Source organism: Carlito syrichta, unplaced genomic scaffold (assembly GCF_000164805.1).
Source record: "Carlito syrichta isolate Samal-C Ts95f unplaced genomic scaffold, Tarsius_syrichta-2.0.1 Scaffold303263, whole genome shotgun sequence".
Taxonomy (NCBI): domain Eukaryota; kingdom Metazoa; phylum Chordata; class Mammalia; order Primates; family Tarsiidae; genus Carlito; species Carlito syrichta.
Window position 1 is genome coordinate 981909 of NW_007247359.1, and position 25054 is coordinate 1006962.

At 38.6% G+C, this 25054-nt stretch overlaps 1 pseudogene; it reads left to right on the forward strand.

Moving 5' to 3' along the window:
* The first annotated feature begins 10355 nt into the window (after window positions 1–10355).
* The window catches only part of LOC103260603, a 32957-nt pseudogene continuing 18258 nt past the window's right edge, over window positions 10356–25054 (forward strand).

Here is a 25054-nt window from a genome sequence, read left to right on the forward strand (position 1 = left end):
GAAAGACTATATACTTCACAAACATAGAAGCAGCAAAACACACTGCATACCCACACAGCATACACACATATATGAACACAAAAGCTAAATGAAAACAAAACAGCCATATAAGAGCTTTATGTCAGGGACAAACGCTCACATTTCAATAATCAACCTGAATGTGAATGTACTAAATGCACCACTGAAAATACATAAAGTGGCAAAATGGATAAAAACATGTGACCCAATAATTTGCTGCCTCCAGGAAACTCATCTCACCACACAGGACAACCACAGATTCAAAGTTGGAGGATGGAAAATTTTTCAGGCAAATGGATCACAAAATAAGACAGGAGTCACAAACTTTATATCAGACAAATCAACCTTTAAGCTATCAAAAATTTTTAAAAGATACAAAAGGACACTACATAATGATAAAAGGTTTGATCCATCAACAAGAAATATCTACTCTAAACATATATGCATCCAACACAGGAGCACCAGTTTTTATAAAGCAGTTACTAAGTAAACTAAAAAAAGATACTGACTCTAACATTATCATAGCTGGGGACTTAAATACCCCACTAACAATCCTAGATAGATCATTGAGGCAAAAAAATCAATAAAGAGATACAGAACCTCAACTTGAAACTTGACCAAATAAACTCAGTGGATACCTATAGAACACTCCATCCAACAACCACAGAAAGTACATTCTACTCATCACCACATGGACCATACTCTAACATCAACCACATCCTCAGCCATCAATTAAGCATAAATAAATTTCACAAGACTGAAATACTGCCATGCACCTTCTCAGACCACAGTGGAATAAAAATAAATATCACCAGCAACAAAATTCCCCCAAAACCTACATAAGACATGGACACTAAAAAGTATGATGTAAACAACTCCTGAGTCAACACAGAAATCAAAACAGAAATTAAAAGATTCTTGGAAACAAATGAAAACGAAAAGACATCTTACCAAAACCTTTGGGGTACCATGAAAACAGTACTAAGAGGGGAATTTATATCTCTATGAATACACATCAAGAAAATAGAATGAGAACAAGTTAACAGCCTAACAAATCACTTAAGGGAGCTGGAAAGACAAGACCACCAAAACCCTAACTTCAGCAGAAGAATACAGATCACCAAAGTAGAAGGTCAGACACAGAACAGAGAAGACAAAAACGCCATACAAAAAATCAACAAAGCACAAAGCTGGTTCTTTGAAAGGATAAACAAGACTGACAGACCCCTTTGCCAGAAAGACCAAGAAAAAGAGAGAAAAAGCTCAAATAAACACAATCAGAAATGCAAAAGATCAAGTCACAACTGATCCCAAAGATAAACAAAAGATGATCAGAGATTACTATTTCACAATTGTATGGAAACAAACTCAATAACCTAAATGAAATGGAGGACACTCTGACATCACATAGCCTCATTAGGTTGAAATAGGAAGAACATAAGATCCTAAATAGACCAATAATAACCTAGGAAATTGACTCTGTCATTAAAAAAAAAAACTACCTACAAAAAAAGGTCCTGGACCAGATGGATTTACAATGGAATTCTTTAAAACATACATGGACAAGCTGATACCAATTCCAGGCAATCAAGAAAGATGAAACTCTCCCCAAATCATTTTATGATGCTAACGTCATAATGATACTGAAACCAGGTGAAGATTCAGCAAAGAAAGAGAACTACAAGCCAATATCCCCGATGAACATAGTTGCAAAAATTCTCAACAAGATTCTAGCAAATCAGATCCAACAACACATCTCAAAAGTCATCCACCATGACCAAGTAGTCTTTATCCCCAGGATGCAGGACTGGTTCAATATCCACAAGACCATAAATGTAATTAAATACATCAACAGATGTAAAAATGAGAACCACATAGTTTTATCATTAGAGGCAAAAAAAGTTTCTGATAAAATTCAGCATCCTTTCTTGATTTAAAAAAAAACAAAACACCTGGAACATCTAGGCATAGAGGGCACATTCCTCAAAATAGTAAGAGCCATCTATGATAAAATATCTAAAAATACAGCCAAATTATTGTTGAATTCAAAGAAATCAGAAGCATTTCCCCTGAAAACTGGAACAAGACAAGGCTGCCCACTCTCACCTCTCCTGTTCAACATAGTGTTGGTAGTCCTAGCTAGAGCAATCAGACAAGAGTAGGAAATCAGGGGTATCCAAACAGGAAAGGGAGAAGTCAAGTTATTGCTCTTCGCTGATGATATGATTCTATACCTCGAAAATCCAAGAGAATCTGTCAAAAACCTCCTTGCACTGATGAAGAACTTTAGCAAAGTCACAAGGTACAAATAAATGTGCAAAAGATAGTCACATTCTTATACACCAAAAACAAACAGGCAGAGAACAAAATAAAAATAGTCACAATAGCCACACACAAAAAAAGAAGAAATACCTCGATCTTCTTAACCGGGAAAGTGAAAGATCTTTACATGAAAACTACAAAACACTGCTCAAAGAAGTCAAAGATGACACCAACAAATGGAAAAATATTCCATGTTCATGGAGTGGAAGAATCAACATTGTTAAGATGTCCATCCTACCAAACGCAATCTACAGATTCAATGCTATACCCATTAAATTAACAACATCATTCTTCTCAGACCTGGAAACAACAATACAGAAATTTATTTGGAAGCATAAACGAGCATGAATAGTCAAAACAACTCTTAGTAAAAGAACAAAGTGAGAAGTATCACACTTCCAGACTTTAAAGTTTATTATAAGGCCACAATAATCAAAACAACCTGGTATTGGTACAAGAACAGGCATGTGGACCAATGGAACAGGATAGAGATTCCTGAAGCAAACCCTTAAATTCTCAACCAACTTATCTTCGAGAAAACCTCCAACAACAATCACTGGGAAGAAGAGAATCTACTCAGTAAACGGTGCTGGGAAAACTGACACATCCAGAAGAACGAACCAGGACCCCTACCTATCACCATACACAAAAATCAACTCCAAATGGATCAAAAACCTAAATGTGAAACCTCAAACTTTAAGAATCTTAGAAAATGCGGGTATGCCCTTATAGAAATTGGAATAGGCAATTAATTCCTGATCAAAACCCCAAAAGCCCATGCCATAGAATATAAGAAAGACAAGTGGGACCTCATCAAACTGATAAGCTTCTGCCAAGCAAAAGAGAGTGGGAAGACATCCCACAGACTGGGAAAAAATATTTGTCAATTGTATGTCTGACAAATACCTAACATCTAGGATCTACAAGGAACTCAAATGTGCCAAAAAGAAAAAAACAAACAGCCCCATTACGAAGTGGACAAAAGATATGAATAGACACTTCTCGAAAGAAGACATATGAGCAGCCAACAGATAAACGAAAAAAATGCTCAGCCTCACTAATCATCAAGGAAATGCAAATCAAAACCACATTGAGATACCACCTATCTCTAGTAAGATTGGCCATCATTAATAAAAACAACAACAGACACTGGCAAGGCTGCAGAGAAAGGGGAACGCTTCTACATGGTTGGTGGGAAAGCAAACTAGTACAACCTCTATGGAAAACAGTGTGGCAATTCCTAAAATAACAAGAAATTGGCCTTCCATACAATCTAGCAATCCTCCTCCTGGGAATATACACAGACGCACTTCAATCACTCTACAATAAAGATACCTGCACACACGTTTATTATAGCACTCTTTACAATAGCAAAAACATGGAACCAACGGTGATGCCCATCGAAGCTGGACGGGATTAAAAACTGTGGTACAAAAAAAAAATGTACATATACATGATGGAATATTACATGACCATAAAGAAGGACAAACATGGAATTCACAGCAACTTGGCTAGATTTAGAGTCTAGAATACTCAGTGATCTATCACAGAAAAAAAGAACTGAGTACCACATGTTCTCACTCACAAGCAGACCCTGAACATTTACCATAATACTATAAGAAAGGGATTGGCTGTAGCAGGATACTGCCGGGGTGGGAGTGGAGAGCACACAGTATCCATAAGGGTACCTGATCTCAAACCAGCCAAAGTGAGGACCAAAAGAAGGCCCAAACTTTACCTATATGATAACCACTTGTATACCTAATCTTGAATTGTACCCCAAATCTTTAAAATCAAATGAAGTGTTCCATTTGTTTGTGTCATCTTTGATTTCTTTGAGTACCATTTTGTAATTTTCATTGTAAAGGTCTTTGACGACTCTGGTTAGGAAGATGCCAAGGTATTTCTCTTTTTTTGGTGGCTACTATGAATGGGATTATGCTTTTTATTTGGGTTTCTGTATGTTTATTGTTGATATATAGAAATGTGACTCTCTTTTGCACATTTATGTTATACCCTGAGACTTTGCCAAAGTCCTTTATCAGTGCAAGGAGGTTTTTGACAAATTCTCTTGGGTTTTCGAGATATAGAATCATGTCATCTGCGAAGAGGGATAACTTGACTTCCTCTTTTCCTATTTGGATAGCCCTGATCTCCTTCTCTAGTCTGATTGCTCTATGTTGAAAAGGAGGGGTGAGAGTGGGCATTCTTGTCTTGATCTGGTTTTTAGGGGAAATGGTTCCAATTTCTGTCTGTTTAGCAGTATGCTGACTGTAGTTTCTCATAGGTGGTTCATGGATTGGAAGAATCAACATTGTCCATTCTACCCAAGGCAATCTACAGATTTAACACAATATGCATTAAATTACCAGCAGCATTCTTCTCAGACCTGTAAATGACAATACAGGAATTCATATGAAAACATAAACGACCATGAATAGCCAAAACAATCCTCAGCAAAACAAAACAAAACAAAACAGGAGGTATTACGCTCCCAGACTTTAAACGTTATTATAAAGCTACAATAATCAAAACAGCCTGGTATTGGTACAAGAACAGGCATATAGACCAATGGAACAGGATAGAGATTCCAGAAGCAAATCTTCAATTTCTCAACCAACTCATCTTCTACAAAGTCTCCATTATCAACCACTGGGAAAACTGGCTGACCACATGCAGAAGATTAAAACAAGACCCTACCTATCATCATACGCAAAAATCAACTCGAAATAGAGCAAAGAGCTAAACATAAAACCTCAAACTATAAAAACCTTAGAAAATACAGGAGACACCCTCATGGAAATTGGAACTGGCAACCAATTCCTCTTCAAAACCCCAAGTGAGCATGCCCTAAGAGATAAGAAAGACAAGTGGGACCTCATGAAACTGGCTAGAAATTGGCAAAGACAAAGAAACCACTAAGAGAGCAGGGAGACAGCTCACAGACTGGGAAAAAATAGTTGCCAACTATATGTCTCACAAAGGCCTAACATCTAGGATCTACAAGGAGCTCAAAATGCCCTGAAAAGAAAAAAACAAACAGTCCCATTACAAAGTGGGCAAAATATATGATTAGACACTTGTCGAAAGACGACATATGAGCAGCCAACAGATACATGAAAAAGTGTTCAGCCTCACTTTTAATTTGCATTTCAGTCATCAAAGAAATGCAAATTAAAACCACACTGAGATACTGCCTAACTCCAGTCAGGATGACCATCATCAATAACTCAAAAAACAACAGATGCTAGAGAGGATGCGGGGAAAAAGGAAACACTCCTACACTGCTGGTGGGAGTGTAAACTAATACAACCTCTGTGGAAAACAGTGTGGCAATTCCTAAAAGATCTAAAAATTGACCTTCCACATGACCTCACAATCTCCCTACTGTGAATATACCAGGAGGAACTCAAATCACTCTATGAAAAAGATACCTGCACATGAATGTTTATTGCAGCATTGTTCACAACAGCAAAAACATGGAACCAACTTTGCTGCCCATCAAAAGAGGACTGGATAAAAACATGTAGTACATATACACAATGAAATATTATGCAGCCATAAACAAGGACAAAATTATGAACTTCACAGCAACTTGGATGGACTTAGAGTCTATAATACTGAGTGATCTTTAACAGAAACAAAGAACTGAGTATCACCTATTCTCATTAACAGAAAAAAAAAACTGAGTATCACCTGTGCTCATTCATAAGCGGACCTTGAACAATGTCATAGTACTATAAGAAAAGGATTGGCAGTAGCAGGAAATTGCTATGGGTGGTGGGGGGAAGATTGGCAGTAGTGAGAATCTACCAGGGGAGGGGAGGCACACCTCATCAGCAAGGGTACCTGCATAATGAGCATTTGTATACTAACCCTGAATTTTACCCCACATCTTTAAAATAAAAATTTCAAATAATAAAATAAAACAAATATGAAATAATTTTTAAAAAACATATGATTTCTGCTCAGCCAATGTAGTCCTTCCCAATTTCCACAGACAACTCCCATTAAGAATAGTTCTCTTTCCAAAAACTCAGACTATCTCAAGAATGGAGATCAAGGTTGGCTCAAAGAGGTACAAGTTTAGAGGAAAGTCCTCTCACCCTGGCAGTCTCACAGCTAGAACATTTGTCTCAAGGAAAAATCAGTATTAAATAAAAGCAATGATAGTGATCATCCATGCCTTTTGAAAACCTCTTTTCAACAGTTCAGTCTCCTTCCTGGCTGAAGCTAAGCTTCTCCCACTATATTCTGCTGTAGTCGCTTTTGGTCTCCAGATATCTACCCTTGTACTTCAGAGAATTGGTTGAAATGGAACCTTCTGAAATCCCTCCAGAAAACCCAGCAACAAGAAAAGATCACAAGCCTTAGGACTGACACTAACAAAACTCTTCCCCCATCATTTTCATTTAGACATTGTATATACAGTCTGCATGGCAGGCATAACCCCAAATCCTACAAGATTGTAAGTTTTGAAGGATCCCTGGCCTCGGTTCAATCCTTCCTCCACCATGTCCCTTCTCTATTACCTCAGATCAATTCCTTAGAGTCTCTTACCCTCTGTTATATAAATCTGAGATCAATGCAGTAGTGTCCAATCTATTTGGTTATTGTGAGCAAAGAGATATACTAAGTTAGTGTTAACATGGTGCTTAGCAATGAATATACTCAATAAACATTATCATTATTATAATAATACCATTACAATTATTATTTATTTTGGCCATGTAGGGCTAAGAATCTAAAAATAATATTCTCAATGGTAGTTTGGTTCCTGAAAAACTACCTCTCCTTATATATACACAAAAAAGCCTTTTCAAATCATAATATATCTGAAAAATGTGGTCATTTTTAAGCAAAACAAAAAAATGAATATGTTGAGTAATATATTTCTCAGTTGATGTTTGAAGGAAAAACAGATATAATTTGAGGATGAAGAGAGACAGGAAGGGAGAGATAATATAACAGTTGTATACGGCCTTGCACCCAGTGTGGTCCATGAACCAGACCATCAACATCACTCAGAAGCTTGTAAGAAAAGTGTCATTCCAGGCCTCACCCCAGTGCTACTTAATCCGAATCTGCATTTGAAACCATCCCAGGTCATGCGTACCCACTTTAAATTGCACACTTTGGAGCATGGTGCAGGGCTTAAAGCTGGAGGTGCTGGCTCTTCATGAAGTCAGTTTTTACTTTGGAAAATCTGGGCTGCCTTCTTCCAAATCCACCTCTCATTTAGCACTACTTTATACTTATGAGCAATAATGAAGGAGTTAAAAAATCAAAAATAAAATTAAAACAAAGGCAATGGTGCTAAGGAAAAAGAGGAACAGAGACAGAGACAAACACATGGAGACAAACTTTCCTGAATCACTAGAACACAGGTCTCAGAGGCTACTGTGCCTCAGACCCTGGTTGCACAGCAGATTGACTGGGGGCTGAGATTTGGACCAGGTTCTATCCAGATCCTGTGTTCTTTCTTCTAATGATGGCAATTTTCATATGGCAAAAAAATAATAATCCAAAAAGGATGACTCCTTCTGAGCTGGGTGATGCTCCAGGACTGACTCAGATGGATTACTTTCACTGGATTTTGAATAAAAGGAAAACTAGGACTCTCGTCTTTAAATCCTTGAGTCAGTTTTGCCTGCAGGTCTCACTGATAAGGAGAATTCAAGGCAGATGACTCTTGTCATAGAGTCTAATTATAGAGGCAAATTATGTCCACGAAGCTCTCAAGGCTAACACATAACTGTGTTTTTCCTATAAGACTCTTCATTGCTAAGGACAACAGATGAACTCACGAGCACTAATTGTATGCCAGGAACAGTCTTAGGCACTTTGCATATATAGTATCTCAATTAATCCTCTAGATCAGAAACCCACAGAGGTAGGTCTTACTATTAACCTCATTATATAAATAAGGAATTAGAGCTTATAGAAGCTAAATAACTTGTCTAAACTGATTCAGAGAGTAAGTGAACATTGGTCAGTCTAGGGCTCAAGTCTAGACTCATATATATTCTCTGCTTATAAAGAATCCTCTACATGGGGATATTGGGGTACAATGGGAAAAAACAAAGGATTTGGAGTCAGAGGCCTAAGTTCAAATTCTGCTAACACCATTTGCTAGCTGGTGGTAGTGTAACCCAGAATCAAGAACTCAAGAGACAGTTCAAACCAACATTCAATACCCAGTTCTCCCAGAAGCTACTGTTCAAAAATGGGTAGGTTGCATGGAATACTATGTGTCCACAAAAAAAGAATGAAATTATGTTTTTTGCAGCAACATGGATGAACTTCTGTTTAGAAGCGATTTTTCTAAGTGAACTAACTGAGAAACAGAAAACCAAATATTGCATGTTTTCATGTATAAGTGAGAGCTAAACAATGGGTACACATGGACATCAAGATGGAAATAATAGTGACTGGGGACTCCAAAAGGGGACAGGGTAGGAGGAGGGTGATAGTTGAAAGATTACCTGCTGGATACAGTGTTCAGTATTTGGGTGATGAGTATACTAGATGCCCAATCCCTATCATTATGCAATATACCCATGTAACAAACATCACATGTAGCTCCTAAATCCCATTTTTAAATGGGTAGGTTAGAAACATCCCTGCTATGGTCTGTATGTTTGTATCTCCCCAAAATTTATATGTTGAAATCCTAACCCCTGAGGTGATGGTATTAGAAGGAGGGGACTTTAGAGGCCTTCAGGGAATCTGTGTCCTTATAAAATAGATCCAAGGGAGCTCATTTGCTCCAAGGGAGCTCATTTGCCCTTCTACCTTGTGAGAACAACGCAATAAGGCACCATCTAAGGACCAGACTCAGAATCTGCCAGTGCCTTGATCTTGGAACAGAAATAAATTTCTGCTGTCTCTAAACTACCTAGTCTAGGTATTTTATTATAGTGGCCAAGACATTTCCTAAGTAAAATTTCTTGCTATTAGTTATGATGAGCCTCAGTGATTCAGAATCCCACATGGTTGTCCTCACTGAGAGCAGGTTTGTCACTACGGGAAGCATAAAGTTATCCTTGTGAATCAGGAGTTGCAAACTAGACAACCTGAATTGAGTCTGGTTCAAAGACCTATTTTGTTGCTCTGAAAGTAGAAAAAAAAATTAAACACCAGTATTCATAATAACAGACTTCTGGCTTCTTTATAAAAAATTGTGTCAAACCGGGCTCGGTGGCTCAGCCTGTAATCCCGCGCCTTTGGGAGGCTGAGGTGAGTGGATTGCCTGAGCCCGTGGGTTCGAGACCTGCCTGGGCAGCGAGACCTCATCTCTACAATAAATCAAAAAATTAGCTGGGCGTCGTAGCACATGCCTGTAATTCCGGCTACTCGGAAGGCTGAGGCGGAAGGATCGCCGGAGCACAGCAGGCGAGGCTGCGGTGGCTGGGAGCGGCCACTGCACTCCAGTCTGGGCAACCGAGTGAGACTCCAACTCAGAAAAAAAAAAAATTGTGTCAAAACGGATTCAAACAGGACAACAAGCAAATGATGCTGGCTTTCCCGGTCACTGTAGCGTTCAATAAGGCATAGTGCCCTCTGCTCTCTGTTTGCTTACACCTACCTGATTCACCCAGTTCCATTAGCTAACTGACTCCAGGAGGCATTTCAATTTGCAACCTCTGGCATAAATGAGAGACCTCTGGTAGCCAATTTGGGGCTAACCTGAGTTTCTCCTCCCTACCCAATCCAGAACCCAAGCTCAAAGGGACCAAGGTCTTTAGTTCATAATGGACACGTTATACAATCACAATGCAGAACCATTATCGTTTCATTTAAAAGTAGTGACTGCTGGAATTACATTTCCCATGTAAAACAATAACACAATTCCCAGCTGATCGGCAAATAAATAAGAGAAAACAGCTTTGTAATTATTTCGACAGTGGTTGGACTCAAAGAAACCCATCAAATCCCATTTCATGAGAGAGAGCGCTAAGCAGAATTGAGCAAACATTTTACCTGAGTCTAGTCCAACAGATCCTGCTCCGAAGATGACTCCTATAATGAAAATCTGTCGTTTGCAAATGACTCATCATCTGAAAACTGTACTGAAGATGTTGGAAATGCGGGTGATGCATGTGAAAATGAAATTAATCAATATGAAGATGAAGATCAGCAGTCTATCACAGTTGAGCTGTTTGATAATAATGAAACTGGGGGAGCAGACAGGGCTCAAGAAACTTAGGAAAGTGCAGGAAATGTCAATGGTAATCATGAATTAGTAACTTGCTAGAAGTGGAGAAACAAGAGAAGGCAGGCAAAAGAAAAATATCCTATCAGGAAAGAGCCCCGTCCACTCCTATCTCCCTCGTTTGAGCCACCAATGTTTCTCTCTTGTATAATGAAAAGGCACTCCTCACCTGCCTGCCCTCCACAGCATACCACCCTCACAGCATCCAAAATAATCCTATTAGAATGCAAGTCACATCAAGGCAACACTCTACTCAGAATCCTCTGCTGGCTTCTGTCACTCATTGTAAAAGTCAGCATCCCCGCAATGAAGTATGAAACCTGCATGACTGGGTCCCCCATTTTCTCCTGGTTTCCCCCTTACACCAACCAGAAACACAATGTTTCTGGAGTACCAGCCATGGCTCTTTCTCAGAGCACTAATCAGTACTCTTCCAGGGCCTTGGAATCGGCCTTTTTAGGTAACCTCAGAACTTGTCCCCTCACTTCCTTCCAGTGCCCCTTGAAGGTCATGTCTCACAACATCTGAAATTATAACCTTCATCTCATCCCACCCACATGCACTTCCTACTCTCTGCCCTCCATTACTTTTCTCCTTAACATATCGCTATCTCAAATACCAATATTTTAGTCAAGCATCTGGTTTATTGTTTGCCTCACCTGTTGGACTGCAAACTACAGGAAACTGGAATTTTTGCCTATTTTGTTCTTTGTTGCATCTCCAAGACACAGAAATGTGCCTGGGATATAGTAGGTGCTCAATATATGTGTGCCTAGTGCATGACTAGCATTCAGAGATGAGCAGGAAAAGAATGATGATAACAACATGTTAAAATGATTTGTTACATTTGCCTGCAATATGCCCCGATAACAGCCCAAATCCCTGCCAAGAAGATTTGTAAATGTGCTGAGACAATGTCAATCTTCACCCAAGGAAACAGATGCAATGAAGGTTCAGGACCTACTAGAGTTGTGTGTTCTGCCCGCAGTGGTGATACCCTGACCCTTTTTTCCTCCTTTCAAGTAATTACATAGTGAATCCTAGCCTGAAATCACCAGCCAGTCTCTTTCTCTCTCTCCCTTCTTTATCAGAAATCAAAATGAATTGATTTGCAATTCAATTCAACAAACATTTATTTACTGAATTGAATTTGCAAGTGCATTAAGGCTTCGATGTGACATAAAGGGAAATTAAGTTAGTTGGTCTTACAAGGAGTTTTTCTTCCACTCATTTGTGAAGATTAATGATAAATATTGGATACTGATCCGATTGCTTTTTATTTGCTCATGTCTTCTATAAAAACTATCGACAGGTAATTTGGCAATATTTGATGTATATCTGCAAAACTACAGCCAAGGTTAAGAAATAGGAAGTGGTGCATTTGTAAGATGTCCATTCCCCAAATCCGTTATCTATAGCTGAGTGAGTTCTCCTCCTTTACTTGGGAAACTGATCCTCTTGGAAGGAAGGTCATTGCTTCACGACAGGCACATGGGCCAGAGAGGGGCCACATCAACTGATTTACCTAGGCAGCCAGACACAAAAATTGGTTAGTATGTTTTTCATTATTATTGTTTCTCCTTCCTTCAACTTAGAGGTGATATCTTGAAAGCCCAAGAAGCCCTCCTGATAAATAATCATGCTTGTGTCTGAGAACACACTCTGCTTGTTTCCACAAAACTCTAGAGTAGTGTTTCCCAACCTCAGCACTGTTGACATTTGGGGCTGAAAAATTCTTTGTTGTGGGAGGCTTTCCTGGGCACTGCAGGATGTTTTAGTAGCATCTTTGGCTTCTACCCACTAGATGCCAGTAGCATGCCTTTCCCAATAAAAAATGTCTCTAGTCATTGCCTGGAGGACTCCCTGGAGGGCAAAATTGTCCTCAGTTGAGATCTACTCTTGTAGAACAAGTCTTTCCATGAATTGAATTACAGTTTCACAAACCACAGTTAAAAAGATATATCACCATGGTGTATTATAGCCACTCCTTCTTCTCTTTATGTATTATTTCCACCATAATTCAAGCTTTTGAAGCTATTCTTATCAGAGGGCAATTTGGATGCAAACCTTAGAAATTTACTCAATTTAACCAAGTAAAGAAGTAAATGTCCTAAGTATGCACAAGAACTTCTCAGACCAAAGGAAACAGAGTGAGGACTTACAAAACTTACAGAGAGGACAAGTGGTTGATCTCGTTCATATCTCTCCCTCCCCCCTCCCTTATACTCCACCCCACCACCTGTCCTCTGCAAAATAGGAAAAGTGATTCCTTTAAAACTAAAATATAAGCATATTATTCCATATTTCCCATGCTGATAGTGAGATCTCAAGCCCACACCATGATCAAAGGGGCCTACTGATCTGGTCACTGCCTAAGAGGTCTGACAATTAAGTTTACGAACTTGCCACTGTGCGCTTACACTGGCAGCATTGTACAAACAACTCAGTAAGGTTTCATAGCCTTGATTTATCAGTGTCTCATAGCTATCAATGTGTGGCAGTGTCTTGCTGAGTGACATTCATTATTGTTGTTGCATGTTTTGTGTGCTGTCACGAGAATGTTAGAGCTTGAATTAGAGCAACAAACAAACATTAAATTTCTTGTTAAACTTGGCAAGAGTGGAAGTGAAGTCAGGGACACCTTACCCCAAGTTTATGGAGATAATACTATGAAGAAAATGGCAGTATACAAAAAGATTAAACATTTTTCTGATGGGAGAGAAAGCATCACCATCAAAGAGAGGTCAGGATGGCCAGCAACCAGCAGAACTGATGGAAACACTGCAAAAATGTGTTGAATTTTGAGTCAAAATCATTGGCTGACTGTGAGAAGCATAGCAGACCAAATAAAGATCATAGAGAGACAATTAGGAAAATCTTAAATGAAAATCTTGTCATGAGAAATTTGTGTGCAAAAATGGTCCTGAAGGAGCTCTTGTATCATGACAATGCATCAGCTCACACAGCACAATCTCTGAGGGAGTTTTTACAAATAACTGTATTGGAACACCCTCCTACTCACCTGATCTGAGACCCAATGACTTGTTTCTTTACCCAAAGATAAAGGAAATATTGAAATATTGAAAGGAAGACATTTTGATAACATTTAGGACATTAAAGGTAATATGATGTCAGCTGTAATGGTCATTCCAGCAAAAGAGTTTTTAAAATTGCTTTGACAGGCAGACTAGGTGCTGGCATAGGTGCATATTTGAAGGTGACCATAGTGATATTCAGCAATGAGGTATGTGGCACTTTTTCTAGGATAAGTTCATGAATTTAATTGTCAGAGCTCATATGTCTCAGACTTTATACATTTTTCTTTGTCTCTCCTCTAGCCATATAAGCCTTCTTGCCACTTTACACATCCAGGCTTGCCTTTGCTCCTCTGCCTGAAATGTCTTTTTCCCCATAACAATGTGTCTTATGCTCTCCCACACTTTATTCATGTCCATACTCACATAGTACCTTTTTAAGATGCCTTCTGTAGCTACTCTATCTAAAACAGCAATGTCCATCCCCAACATTCTCTATCTCTATGTTCTCTTATCCTTTCTTCATAGCCTTTAACTCTATAATATAAGTTAGTGTTGTCTTTCTCCTACCTCTACTAAGCAAATTATGGAAAGTGAGGCCATTTCATTGTCATAATCCCAAAGCCTAAAACTGAAGTTGGCATTTTAGGAGGTTTTCAGTCAATATCTACCAAGTGAATGAATACACATCTCATTCTATGATGATAGAACACACTTGAAGTTATCTCATCACAAGTACTCCAAAATGGGCAGCCTTAACCACTGAGTCTATGAGAATCTTGAGTTTGAGCTCCACTCCAGTTAACCAATCCAGTCTCTAACTCTGAGGGAAGAAACCATCCTATATAAGCAGTCTTGGCTGGGTGCCCACTCCTTATCCAACTACATGGCAAAAGAGATCATGTTTCTAGAGCTAAATCTTCTAAGCCATCAATAGGATAAACTCTAAGAAAAAGATATAGAATGGGCTAAGATGCTGGAATGTTAGGTATTAGCTATTTCAACCTCCCATTGTAATTACTCTAAGAGTTTCTTGACTGAATTTTTTGGGGAGTTGAGAAACTAAGTTCCTTCACAGTGTCAAAACTCAGAGTTATGTTGTCAGGTAGGAATGGCTAAGGTAATACATAGATCAGAGACTAAGGCAAATAGGTGCTAATCCCTCCTCTAAGATTGGCTCACTACTAGTAGTTTTCATCTTGAGATCAAAGCAAGATGACAAGATCAAAGTCAAAAGAGTCTGATTAAGAAGTAAAATATAGTCTCAAAGACCATGAAAGTGAGAAGAAAGCATGTAGCAATTCAAAACCAGATATGATTGAATATATTCATGGGAATAAGTTGTAGGGGAGAAAAATGACCACTGATACACAAAGATTGAAGATTGGCAGGAAGAAATAAGCATGTGGATTGTCATAGTTGGAATATATACTCCAACATTCATCTGTTGTAAATTTAATTCACCATGTGACTGTGTTGAGAGGGATCTTTAAGAGTTGATTAAGTCATGAGGGCACTCCCGTCATAAATGAATTTATGTCATTAGCAGGGAAGTAGACTAGGTATCACAAGAGTGTTTGTGTTATATAAGCAAGTTCAATCCCCTTTTGCTTTCTCCAGTTCTTTCTTTTGCCCATGTGATGACTTCCACTATGTTATGATGCAGCAAGAAAGGTCTCATCAGATGCCAGCACCATGCTCTTGTACTTCCCAGTCTCCAGAACCATGAGCCAAATAAATTTCTGTTCATTATAAAATACCTTGCCTATGGTATTCTCTTATAACAGCACAAAATGAACTAATATATGGACTGAGAATGAGAAAATAGGTAAGAAATGGAATTTTTACCTATTATTTGATAAGAAAGTCTTTCACAAGAAGGTAGGCAGAACAAGTTCCCTTAGCAGCAACTCACATAGGAGTGAACTCTGCTCATGGAAGAGGATGTCTTCATACTTCCTTAGTATTGCAAGTCTTTCTGGTGTGAGAAAATGTGTTCTATATCCTGAACAAAAGACTGAGCTCAGCAGGATATAGTGATTGTAGTTGGGCACTAGGCCCAAGAGATTTCTCATGGTCCTAATAATCAGCTTCCATCATGAACCAATTCATCATGTACACTATTTCCATGTTAATGTTATTAAGATGACACTAACAGCATGTCACTCCTTTGTTCAAAGCCATCAATGACTCATTGATGTCTAAGGGATGAAGTATAAATGTCTAAATCCTGCATTTACAACTTGCCATGATTTACAATAAAGAGTTTATTGTACAAGAACCAAAGAAGGCAAGTCTGGGTGTTATGAGTTGACTTGTGTTCCCCAAAAAAGGTACATTAAATTTCTAACCCCCAATACCTCAGAACATGGCTTTGTTTGGAAATAAGGTCTTTGCAAGTTTAACCAAGTTAACATGAGGTCGTTAGGATAGGTTCTAAACCAATATGACCAGTATCCTTATAAAAAAGAAACATTTGGACACAGGCACAGCACAGAGGGAATAGTATGCAAGGAAACAGAAAGAAGATAGCCATGTGATGATTGAGATAAAGATGGGAGTTCTGTGTCTACCAAGCCAAAGAACACTAAGGATTGCTGGCCTTGGCATCAGAAGCTAGAAGAGTCCAGGAAGAAGTCTCTCCTAGAGGCATTAGAGAGAGCATGACTCTGCTGACACTTTGATTTCACAGCTTTCAGAACTGTGATAGAATGAATTTCTGTTGTTTGAAGCCACCCAGTTATGATACTTTGTTATAGCAGCCCTAAGAAACTAATACACCGAAGAAAGGGTGCACCAGGATCTTCTAATTTCACATGGCAGTAAGGTGATCAATGTCCCAGTGTGCCTGGGATTTTTGTGCTAAAACAGAAAGTCTCAGGCAAGTTGAGAATGAATTGGTCACCTTCTATGTCAGTGTCTTCCTTTCGTAGGCAGAGCTCCAGGGCGGAAATAAACCAACTTGCATAAAATTCGTCTTTTGAAAGTAAAGTTAGGGTGAACTGTCAGGTTAAGACATGGTGTACTCAACCAAAATATATAGGAATGAGTAAAGGTAAAAAGATCCAAAAATTAGCCGGGCTCAGTGGCTCAGCCTGTAATCCCGCACCTTTGGGAGGCTGAGGTGAGTGGATTGCCTGAGCCCGCGGGTTCGAGACCTGCCTGAGCAGCGAGACCTCATTTCTGCAATAAATCAAAAAATCAGCCAGGCATGGTAGCACATGCCTATAATTCTGGCTACTTGGAAGGCTGAGGCGGAAGGATCGCCGGAGCCCAGCAGGTCGAGGCTGCGGTGGCCAGGAGCGGCTACTGCACTCCAGTCTGGGTGACAGAGTGAGACTCCAACTCAAAAAAAAAAAGATCCAAAAATTAAACTTAACATGAGTGTCCTAGAAATTGATATTAGTAAACTAGTCCTTATAGAAGCCAGATCAGGAGAGAGAGAAAACAAATAGTAATTTCATCTTGGGAACATGATGAGAAATAGAAATTGTCCATATCTGACCCTCTTGAAGATTCGCCAGATATTTCCCAGCATTGGTACTTTTTTAAGTTTGTATTTTTTAATACAATAAGTAGGAACATATCTTTTTAGTATCAATTTCTTTCTTACTAGGGTTAAACACTTTTAACTATTTATTAGTCATTTGCATTTTCTCTTATATGAATGATGTATTTGCCCACTTTCTCCCCATAGATCTGAGTTTTTAAATATTGGTTTGCATGAACTCTTCAGTAGTAAATTCCATTACACCTTAGGTACCAGATATGTTGCACATATATATCCATGTTTGTAGTGTGCTTCTTAGTATGGTTTATGTTGCTTTTCAAAGCATAGAAAGATAATTTAACTTGATGTTTCCTTTGTGATTTCAACCACTTTTTTTTTATATTGCTGTTAGTTCTTAATTTAAAATTGTTTTTAATTTTTAGTGGATAAAGTTAGTATTTTATCCTTGGAAAGAGAAGACCATCAGGTTAAAATACTCATCTTAGCATTTCATTATAAAAAGTCATGTTGTCTTTACTTGTCATCCTTCCTTCTTGTGTCAGCACAGTATAAACCAGTGCCTGGACTGGGGTGAAGGAAGGAAAGTACCTAGGACAACAATGGACAGATGGAAGGATTATATAGTAATGAACTAATTCGTATGTTTAGGATGTAACATGACACCAAAAGTCCAAAGAATGACAGAAGTTTACAAAGGGGGGAATGCTAGAAAAAAATAAGAAAGACGATGAACTAGTATCAGAAATAAAATAGGAAACTTCAAAAAGGTGGGATTGTGAGGATGAACTGGAAAATTGTCATTTACTTGTTAATGAATGCAAGGGATACTAAAGAATCACATTAGATATTGCTTATTATTATATTATATTGTGCATACAGAACTTATTTAAATGGTATTTCTCATTTTTGGTATGTGATATCTTTGACTAAAAGAAGTGAGGCCACGGTGTCTTGAAATACCAAAAGTCAATATTCATAGTGGAATGTAGTCAACAGTTTATTCCGTCTTTATTGACTTGAAGAATAATAATTCCCAGACCTCCAATGAATTGCAACTGCTCATTCCTTCTGCACCTGCCTAGCCTCCCAAATGTGAACATGGATTTGACATAGCTGGCTGTGAGCGTCTCTTCTTCTCTCCCTTCTTCACTACTGTGCTGTCATAGAAAGATAGTTGGTCTTAGTCCTGGCTTCTGACATGTGTCTCTTGTAATTTCTTGTAAATTCTTTGTAATTTTTTGAGTAATGGGGATGATAGAAGGATCTTTTGCTGTGTAATGAACTCTTGGTGGATCCCAAAATAGCTTCAAGATGAGGGATGATTGCCAGAAAGATCAAGTCTTGATTAGAAGCTTGGAAATTTAATCCTCTAATCTCAACATCCAGGGAGGGGAAAGGGGCTGAAGTCAATTGCCAATGGTCAATGATTTAATAAATTACGTCTACAAAATGAAACCTTACTAAAAATCTCAAGTCAAACAGATTCAAAGAGCTTCAGGGTTGACAAATACCTCCACGTGCAAGGAGGGTGATGAACCCAAACTCTACAGAGAGACATGCTCCTGCACTCAGGATTCATCTAAACTTTGCCCTAGGTACCTCTTTGACTGCTCATTTTTAGCCTGTCTAATATACCAGTAAAAGTAACTAGAGTGGCTTCCTGAATTCTGTGAGCCATCCTAGCAAATTATCAAGACTGAAGAGGGAGTTGTGGAAATCCCCAACCAATATAGCTGGTTGGTCAGAAGTATGGATGACCTGGCTTGCAACTGGTGTCTGAAATGAGGGCAGTCTTGTGGGATTGACCCCTTTAACTTGTGAGATCTGATGCTAATTCTAGGTAGATGGTGTCAGAATTCAACTGAATTATTGGATACCCAGCTGATGTCTAGAGAATTGGAGAATTAGTTGATATGAGAAGAAACCTCTCATTTGATGTCAGAAGCAAGTGAGTAAAAACAGTTCAACTGCATAACTCTCTTCTTGGGAATTCTCGTGCATGGCTCCTGCCTTTGATAGTAGAGCTTAATGGCTCCTTTGATCCCCCCATTCAGAAGTTCACTTTTTAAAGGAGAAAAGATTATAGAAAATATTTGTATTATTTATGCAATTTATCTTATGTATTATTCAATATGTATAGGGCAATATTAGTGGATTTAATGTCACATGTTCAAAATCTGGGAATGTGACTTTTTTACTTTACATTAAATTCCCTCGAAAATAAATCACATGTATAAATTCTTTGTCTATAAGTTGTGATTTCTTCTTAGGTACCCTCGACATTTATCAAGGACTAAATAATTCCCATTAATAGATGATTTTTTTCTTTACTCTAATTTGCACTTTCCTATAATGTAACATTAACATATAGGAGAGACTAAACCACTCCTTACGTATTTTTCTAGGACATAACCCTGGCGTATATTGAAATCTTCTATATTTACAGAGTACTCTGGGCCAGTAATGTTCTAAGTGATCAAAATTTGGGTTCACCAGATGGACCTGGCCTTTACCATTAGGAAGTCTATTATATAAAGTGCTTTAGAGAATGAGTTCCCTCACCTATTCTAGAAGTTCTGCCTATCTAAACTGCAGCACTTAGCTTGGAGACAGAAATGGTCCACAGGCTCTTAGAATGTTTAATTAATGTATAGCAAACAAGCTCACCTCTATTGTTTCCTGGTGGAAAGGAATGATCTAGCAGCAACTCTGCAATTGTAAGCAATAATTTCCAAGAGAGATGTAAGACATTGTTGATATTGCCAACAATTGGTTGATTAACTTTCCTTGGAAGAGCATGTACAACAACTAATCAATAACAAGTCCAAGTCTTCTCTTCTCCTACTACTGACTATTTGGTTGATTGAGATTAAAAAAAAAAACAAACCCAGTGTTTATGCAATTTTTAACAACTACCAGAACAAATCTTGACTCAGTGTTTGACAATCTAAATCCCTTTAAAGTCCTCCTAGGGATTGCAAGTTGTTTATTGATCAAATCCCCATGTTTGGCAAATGAATTCCTCTATGAAATTAGAGAAAGAAAGTACAACAGTATGAATGACTTGGTCTTCTCTTCCAAGGTCAATAACAAAATAATTTATAAAGAAGAATTACATGTGAATCAGTAATTGAAACAATGGTACTTGTTTTCAGAGGAGAAAATCTAACTATCTGTCCAATTGAAAATAGTCACACTTGCCTCCTGTCTGATAAAGCAAAAAAAGTAAACAGAAAATACTGTCTATTAATCCTAAGAAGAATGACTAGAAAATGAGGATTTAAAATTTTGGGTTTTTTTGGTTTTGGGTTTTTTTTGAGTTGGAGTCTTACTCTGCAGCCCAGACTGGAGTGCAGTGACCGCTCCTGGCCACTGCAGCCTTGACCTGCTGGGCTCTTGTGATCCTTCCGCCTCAGCCTTCCAAGTAGCTGGAACTACAGGTGCGCGCTACCACGCCTGGCTAATTTTTTGATTTATTGTAAAGATGAGGTCTCGCCAAGTTGCCCAGGTGAGTCTCGAACCCCAGGGCTCAGGCAATCCATTCACCTCAGCCTCCCAAAGCGCAGGATTACAGGCTGAGCCACCGAGCACAGCGGATTTAAAATTTTACACAAGAAAAGGAATGAAATTCCTTTTTACTGGCTTAACTTTAAAATGACAATGTGTTGAAATGACACATTTATAGCCATTTACAATGGACAATTAAGGCAATTCTTTATTGCATTTTGTTCTTTAACTTTTACTTTTAGGTAGGAGCAATACCAAAATAATCAACAACCTACCTAGGCCCTGCAAGGCATCAACCAGTCCTAACAGACACTCCCTTGAGCAGGCATTGACTCTCTAACTGCTTGACCCCTGAGGAGTCCTAGGGCAGGGCCTTAGGCAGTCAGGACAAGATAGGGGGCATTCAGAGGGAACTAGAGAAGAAGTGACAAACTAGTATAGCAATCACCCATCATCCCTGCTGAATATCAACTCTTATTTTACCTTCAAGGTCAAACCTCATTATAAAAGACATCACAGACCCATCTCAATTCTTTTGCTGTGATAACATTTTGTTGTAAGTAATTGTGCTATTACCGTAATCCTAATTACACACTTTTGATTCAAAGGTAAGAAAACTGAGGGGTGATTCCTTTTAATGCCAATGAGGAAATGTAAAGTTCTTAGCAAAAGAGAAAGTTTTAATATTATGTAATTGTTATTGCCACTTTTTCAAGCTCTTACTTTTTTTTAGTTGTCACCACAGGAGGTGGATAGGCAGGTACAACTGGCTTCTAGGGGTGGAGGGGACACTGCATCCTACCATGCACAGGATAGCCCCCACAATAAAGAATGAGCCAGTTCATGGCAATGAGTACTGAGACTGAGAAAAACTGATATGTAATATGGTAGATAAGAATGGGGTTCTGAGAGATAGATTTGCATTGGGTTTGGATGGTGGAATAATTAGGGTTTACCAGAGAAAGAGAACCAATGGGATCTAGAGAGAGCGAGAAAGAGGTTTGTTTTCAAAAATTTTCTCATGCAGTTGTGGACACTGGAGAGTCCCAAATCTTCCAGCAGTCCATCTGGAAGGCTGGAAATTCAAGAGCCAATATTGCAGTCTTGAGTCTGAATCTGTAGGCTAGGTCAGCAGGCAGAATACTCTGGCAGGGTTTCTATGGTCTAGTCTTGAGATAGAATGGTGTCTTCTGGAAACTTCAGACTTTGCTCTTAAAACCTTCAACTGATTCAATGAGGACCAACCACGTTACCGAGGGTAATCTGCTTTACTTAAAATCAACTGTCAGTTACATACACAAATACTTTTACAGTAAAAAACTAATACTTGATCAAATCGTTGAGCTTCACAGCCTAATCAAGTAGGCACAGTGATGGAACTGTTACTCTACAGCAAAATAAAAAACCCATGACTGATTCAGCACCTTTAAGCATGTGCTGCCTGCCAGGCCCAGTGCCAAGCACCTCTCTCTCTTTTGCAACTCACAATAGCCCAAGGGAATAAATATTGTTATTATTCCTCTTAGTATACAACCAAACAATAGTGTACAGAGATTGCATTATTTGCTGTATTAGTTTCCTATGTTGCTATCACAAATTAGCACACACTTAGTGGCTTAAAACAACACAAATTCATTATCTTATGCTTCTGGAGATAAAAAGTAAAAAATGAGTCACACTGAGCTAGAATCAACGTTTCAGCATGGCTACATTCCTTCTGGAAGCTCTAGGGGAGAGTCTATTTTCTTACTTTGCCCAGAGGCAGCTTATATTATTTGGTTTGTAGTCTCTTCCTCCATTTTCTTTTTAATTTTAATTATTTTATTTTATTGTAGGAATGTGGGGTACAAGTGAGGATTAACTACATAAGTAGGCTGCATGCAGGTGAAGCTTGCGCTTCTAACTGGCCCTCACTCCCCCGGTAGTGGACCAGGTACTCTTTGTGTTGTCATGTGCTCCTTACTCTCCTTCTTCCCTCCCTCCCCTAGTAGTGCCCAGTGACTGCTGATCCCTCCCTTGTGCTCATGAGACTAATGTTCAAGACCCACTTATAAGAGAGAACATTGGGTATTCCGATCTTTAGTTCTGTGATAGTTCACTTAGTATAATGGTCTTCAACTCCATCCAATTTGCTGCAAAGTCCATGATTTTGATTTTCTTTATGGCTGCATAATACTCTATCTTGTATATATACCACATTTTTTCCATACAGTTCACCTTCAATGGGCAGCAGAGTTGGTTCCATGTTTTTGCTATTGTGAACAGTGCAGCAATAAACATGTGTGTGCAGGTGTCTTTTTTGTAGAACGATTTATGTTCCTCTGGGTATATTCCCAGGAGAGGGATTGCTGAATCATATGGAAGGTCAATTTTTAGTTCTTTTAGGAATCACCACACTGCTTTCCATAGAGGCTCAACTAGCTTGCAATCCCACCAAAAGTATAGAAGCACCATTTTCTCTGCGCCCGCACCAGCCTCAGTTGTTTTTTGACTTATTAATGACAGTCATCTTTACCAGAATTGGATAGTATCTCATTGTGGTTTTGATTTGCATTTTTCTGATGATTAGTGAGGCTGAGCAGTTCTTCATGTGCCTGGTGGCTGCTTGCATGCCATCTTCTGAGAAGTGTCTGTTCATGACTTTTGCCTACTTTGTCTTTTTTAAATGTTTTATTTTAAAGATGTGGGGTACAATTCAGGGTTGGTATACAAATATTCATTATGCAGGTACCCTTGTTGATAAGGTGTGCCAACCCCCCAGCAGATTCTCACTACTGCCAGCCCTTTCTTATATATTATAATAATTGTTCAAGGTCTGCTTATGAGTGAGAATCTGTGATGTTCAGTTCTTTGTTTCAGTGATAGGTCAATCAGTATTACAGACTCTAAGTCCATCCAAATTGCTGTAAATTTCATAATTCTGTCCTTGTTTATGGTTGCATAATATTCCATCATGTATATGTGCCATATTTTTAAAAATCCAGTCCTCTTTCGATGGGCAGCACGGTTGGCTTTATGTTTTTTCTATCGTGAACAATGCTGCAATAAGCATTCGTGTGCAGGTATCTTTTTCATAGAGTGATTTGAGTTCCTCTGGGTATATTCCCAGTAGGGGGATCATGGGGTTGTACAGAAGGTCATTTTTTAGATCTTTTAGGAATCGCTGAACTGTTTTCCACAGAGGTTGTATTAAATTACACTCCCACCAACAGTGTAGAGGTGTTTCCTTTTCCCCACATCCTTTCCAGCATCTGTTGTTTTTTGAGTTACTGATGACCATCCTGACTGGAGTTAGGTGGTATCTCAGTGTGGTTTTAATTTGCATTTCTTTGATGACTAGTGAGGCTGAACACTTTTTCATGTATCTGTTGGCTGCTCATATGTCTTCTTTTGGCAAGTGTCTAATCATATATTTTGCACAATTTTAATGGGACTGTTTTTTTTTCTTTTCAGCACGTTTGAGTTCCTTGTAGATCCTAGATATTAGACCTTTGTCAGACATACAGTTGGCAATTATTTTTTCCCAGTCTGTGGGCTGTCTCCCTGCTCTCTTAATGGTTTATTTTGCTTTGTAGAAGTTTGTCAGTTTGATCAGGTCCCACTTATCTACCTTATCTTTTATGACTGGGCACTTGGGGTTTTGATCAGGAATTGGTTGTCAGTTCCAATTTCCATAAGAGTGTCTCTTGCATTTTCTAAGGTTCTTACAGTGTGAGGTTTTACATTTAGGTCTTTGATCCATTTGGAGTTGATTTTTTTGTGTAAGGTAGGGTGTCTTGTTTTAATCTTCTGCATGTGGTCAGCCAGTTTTCCCAGCACCATTTACTGAATAGGTTCTCCTCTCCCTAGTGGTTGGTGGTGGAGGTTTTCTTAAAGAGGAGTTGGTTGAGAAATTGAGGTTTTGCTTCTAGAACTCTATCCTGTTCCATTGGTCTATATGCCTGTTCTTGTACCAGTACCAGGCTGTTTTGAATATTGTAGCTTTATAAATAAACTTTATAATAAAGTTTAAAGTCTGGGAGTATGATATCTCCTGCTTTTTTTTTTCTTTTTTGCTGAGAATTGTTTTGGCTATTCATGGTCATTTATGTTTCCTATGAATTTCTGTATTATCATTTCCAGGTCTGAGAAGAATGCGGCTGGTAATTTAATGGGTATTGCGTTAAATCTGTAGAGTGCCTTGAGTAGACTAGACATCTTAACAATGTTGATTCTTCCAATCCATGAGCATGGAATATTTTTCCATTTGTTTGTGTCATCTTTGATTTTTTTGAGCAGCATTTTAAAGTTTTCATTGTAAAGGTCTTTCACGTCTCTGGTTAGGAAGATGCCAAGGTATTTCATTGTGTGTGTGTGTGTGTGTGTGTGTGTGTCTATTGTGTATGGAATTGTGCTTTTCATTTGGATTTCTGTTTGTTTATTATTGGTATATAGAAATGCAACTGT